Source organism: Garra rufa, chromosome 19 (assembly GCF_049309525.1).
Source record: "Garra rufa chromosome 19, GarRuf1.0, whole genome shotgun sequence".
NCBI lineage: Eukaryota > Metazoa > Chordata > Actinopteri > Cypriniformes > Cyprinidae > Garra > Garra rufa.
This window is the reverse complement of record NC_133379.1, coordinates 39,081,048-39,086,249: the sequence shown is the minus strand read 5'-3', so window position 1 is coordinate 39,086,249 and position 5,202 is coordinate 39,081,048.

Genomic DNA, 5,202 nt, shown 5'->3' with positions numbered 1-5,202 from the left:
TTGTTTTCCATTCAATCTGTTTTAATATTTAATATTAACTTTTACATATTAATACATTATGTATGAATATTTGTCATAATATTATTGATACTGAAAATATTAAGAGCAAATGAAGTTGCTAAAGTTATCATAACTTTCTTATTGTATACATATATTATTATATTTTATATTTATTGTTTTAATATTTAAGTATATTTTAATATATATAATTCTCTATTAATATTTATATTCGAGTATATATTATATTTAATAATAATATTTGTGTAATAATATTGTTTCTCCTAGAAGGCAATGCAATTATGAATAGCATATGATGATGGTTGCTGAATGTCATGAAATTTTATTTTATTTACCAGTAAATCTATTTGAGTATTTAATATTTTTATTCAATATTTTATGAATATTAAATTTTTTAATTAAACTATATTTAATATAATAGTTTTTTTCTAATATTTTTGTTTAAATATGTTTATACTTATATCAGATTATATAGTATATTTAATCAAATTTAAATATTTAATAATAGCAGTGAACAAATCTAGATTTTTTTTCTCAGATAAAAGTTCCAGTTATTTTCAATGCATCTATATTTAGAGTTTCAGAAAAGACCTGAAAACCTCAAATCATCAAATTATCCATTGTATATGTCTGTTCTCTTACTGAATGTCAATTATTAAAGGTGCCATTGAAACAATATTTTAAATTGTTCTCTGATATCTACATAGAAGGTATATGGCATAGGAAAGGGCAAAAAAAAATCTGCAGAAATGGTTTTACAGGTCCATTTACAACCCTAGGATTTGCCCCTAGAATGAAATGGTCTGTTATTGCCTTATTTGGAAGGTTCCTGAATAATAATGAGGAGCTCTGCTCTGATTGGCTGTTTCACAGAGTGGCTCTGTTTTTATACAACAGTTAGTTCTGGTTCTCAAATCTGATTGGTTGAGAACCGTGAGATGTAAACACGCACTATAATTGTGCGTTCAAACACTCTGGGACACTACAGTAATTTTTACATCTCATTTGCGCCATTCTGTTCTTCGTTGTCGGGACGGAAGTAGAGTTCCAGTACGATTACGTATTTCCGGTCAAAAAACCAGGAAGTGTGCAAATGGTTTGTTGCGTAACAGTCGGTGTTATGTTGGAATTGACCTATTTTTCGGTGGTCTTTTGCAAACACCAGATATATATTAGAAGGAGGAAATGGTGGTGTTTGAGACTCATGGGATGTCATGTCCATGTACTGAACTGTTATTGTTCAACTATGCCAAGCTAAACACAGTTTTCCATTCTATGGCACCGTTAACTCATTTGTGTCTGTTTTTGTTTTATTTCTCAAGGAGTTTTAGGAAAAGCATCTGAGACGAAGTTGATCCTCGTACACTGCAAAAAATGCTTTTCTTACTTAGATTTTTTGTCTTGTTTCCAGCCAAAATATCTACAAATTCTTAAATCAAGAAGGATTTTCTAGACAAGTAAAAATTATTTTCTTGTTTTCAGTAAAAACAAGTAAAAATTAAATGAGTTTTTGCTTAGAACAAGCAAAATAATCTGCCAATGGGGTAAGAAAAATAATGTTATTTCAAACAGAAAACAAGATTATTTTTCTTACCCCATTGGCAGATTATTTTGCTTGTTTCAAGCAAAAACGCACTTAATTTTGACTTGTTTTTACTAAAAACAAGAAAATAATTTTTACTTGTCTAGAAAATCCTTCTTGATTTAAGAATTTTTAGATATTTTGGCTTGAAACAAGACAAAAATTCTAAGTAAGAAAAGCATTTTTTTGCAGTGTATGAAGTGAGTGTTGACCTCTGAGTGATAACATTTCCATATTTAATATAAATTAATGTGTAGATATTGTCAAATACACAAAATCAGTAAATTAATGCCATTTTCCAGGATTTTCATTCGCTTTTATTGGAATCCTGTAAAACGAAATCTGTTTTTGCACTGCGCCGATCGTCACGTCACATAAGGACGCCGGTCTGGGGTTACCTTTGGATTCGTCTGTTGATATATTGGCTGGATGAAGTGTTTTCACACTTCTGCTGAAATCTTGGGTGAGCTGTGGGTTTTCTGATGTCGATCAGTGTTTTTAATGGAGCATTAGTGAGTGTTTGATTGGTGTAACGGCTGTTGACCAGCACACGTCCACCCACTGATGCCCTCACACCTCGCTCCCTACCTCTCCAATCCCTCATGTTTGCTCTCAGCTTCATGGATTGATTTGCAATTCATTATTTTGATTCTAATTCTCTTTTACTGTCTTTTTCAGGTTTTCAAGATCTCATGAAAGTTTAGCTGTCTTCAGTTGCATCCTGAGAGGTTTGTGAACCATTAAAATTTATATTATTGCCATACAGCACTAAAAATGCAACTTTACAATATGGACATTTATAGTATTGACTGAAGACTTGCTTTAGACCATCTTTTTAATGGACAGGCAACATCCAACTCATGTATTGTTGAGAAATCAGTGGTAAATATGACATTTATATATCAGATCTAGCGCAGGGTTAATTATAGTTTAAATTAAAACCATTCAAATCCCACATTTTTGTTACCTGAAATAAAATAACCATTAGTTGAAATTAAAAACAAATATATATAGAAACTTGTTTTATCTCAGCTAGTTGCCAAGGCAACATTTCTCATTTATATTTAGTTTAACTTGATCACTGAAAAAATGCTTTTCTTACTTAGATACTTTGGCTTGTTTACAGCCAAAATATCTAAAAATTCTTGAATCAAGAAGGATTTTCTAGACGAGTGAAAATTATTGTCTTGTTTTCAGAAAAAGTCAAAATTAGGTGCGTTTTTGCTTGAAACAAGCAAAATAATCTGCCAGTGGGGTAAGAAAAATAATCTTGTTTTCTGTTTGAAATAAGATTTTTTTTTCTTACCCCAATTTGCTTGTTTTAAGCAAAAACACACTTAATTTTGATTTGTTTTTTCTGAAAACAAGAAAATAATTTTACTTGTCTAGAAAATCCTTGATTTAAGAATTTTTTGATATTTTGGCTGCAAACAAGACAAAAATCTAAGTAAGAAAAGCATTTTTTTGCAGTGATGTACTAAAATAAAGTAAAACTGAAAAAAAAAGAGTAAAAACTATATAGACATGTTTGAAAAAAATGACAAAAACAATAAAATTACAAAGACTTGAACTAAAATTAAAACAGAAAATAGAAAAATAAAACTAGTTTAAAATATTAATAAAATCGATAATAGGATCTCAGTGATACTAAAATAACACTATTTTTTTATTTAAGAAAGAAATTAATACTTTTATTCATGAAAGACGCATTAAATTGTTTGAAAGTCACAGTAAAGACATTTATAATGTTACAAAAGATTTATATTTCAAATAAATGCTCTTTTGAACTTTCAATTTATCAAAGAAAACCACAAAATAAAGTTTATCACAGTTTCCACAAAAATATGAAGCAGTACAACTGTTTGCAGCGTTTTCTTAAGCACCAAATAAGCATATTAGAATGATTTGTAAAGGATCATGTGACACTGAAGATTGGGGTAATGATGCTGAAAATTTAACTTTGATCACGGAAATAAATTACATTTGTGACTATGGACCACAAAACCAGTCATAATTGTCAATTTTTCGAAATTGACATGTATACATTATCTGAAAGCTGAATACATAACCTTTCCATTGATGTATGGTTTGTTAAGGATAGGACAATATTTGTCCAAGATATATAACTATTTGAAAATCTGAGGGTGCAAAAAAATCGAAATATTGAGAAAATCGCCTTTAAAGTTGTCCAGATTAAGTTCTTAGCAATGCATATTACTAATCAAAATGTACGTTCTCATATATTTACAGTAGGAAATTTACAAAATATATTCATGGAACATGATCTTTACTTTGTCATTAAAGATAAATAGATCATTTTGGCCCATACAATGTATTTTTGGCTATTGCTATAAATACACCCGTGCTACTAAAGACTAGTTATGTGGTCCAGAGTAACAACAAAAAAGCTATTTTAAATTATAATAATATTTCAGAATATTTACTGATTTTACTGTACTTTTCATCAAATAAATGCATCCTTGGTGAACATAAGAGGCGTTCAAAATCATAAAAAAATCTTTTAGACTCCAGGCTTTCGGTAGTGTACATTTACAGTACTGAAATACTTAAAGGGGTCATCGGATGCCCATTTTCCACAAGTTCATATGATTCTTTAGGGTCTTAATGAAAAGTCTATAATATACTTTGTTTAAAAATTCTCAATAGTAGTATAAAAAAAACACCCTTTTACCTTCTCAAAATCAGCTCTGCAAAATATCTACTCATTTTATTGCATGGTCCTTTAAATGCAAATGAGCTCTGCTCGCCCCACCCCTCTCTGCTGTGGGTTTATGAGACGTAATGTTTACTTTAGCTGCATTTAGTGGCGAAACTTGCCAACAAGCACATTATTAAAGGCCATTTGCAAAGATGCATAACTAAACCCTTATACTCACTTCTGCTGTGGGTGAAGCTGCAGCTAACTTTAGCTATGTAGCATGGACAGAGTTATATTAAAAATAATCCTGGCACTCCCAAGCTTTAGAACGGCGTAGACAAGTGTTTCTCTCCATCAGTCCAAAACAAAGTCAATGCATCATAAGGAGGGGTCAGAAAAAGCCTACTTTACCGATCCAATGTGTTTTTGTAAGAATAATATCTATATTTAAAACATAAGAATCACTTTAATCTAGCTTGCGCTACCAGTTGTACACAGAACTTGCTGCTTTGTGAAGGGGCGTGGCAGGACTGAAACGCTGTCTAAGCTGTTCACCAATCGCAACGCAGTGGGACTGCTAACCAATCACAACACATTTTGTTTATCGGAAGGCGGACCTTCATCAAACCCGGAACTAATCGAGCCATTTGTGCCAGCCTTTTCGAACCACCAAGTATGAGAGCATGTTCTTGTGCACCCCAAAACAAAATAAAGACTTTGTAAAAGAGCATAATAGAACCCCTTTAATTTCTACTTCCATTTCTATAGTTTAAATATACTAACGAATATTGTTTCTGTGTGTGTGTGTGAGTAGGATGGTTTGTGACCCCTGTGTATTGAGTGCATCATTTGCATACATCTCTCTGTTAAATCTTCATGTGAATTGAGCCGCACGTCTGCATATACATCGAACCTTGTACTGCTCAAGGGTTCAAGTGAGGAG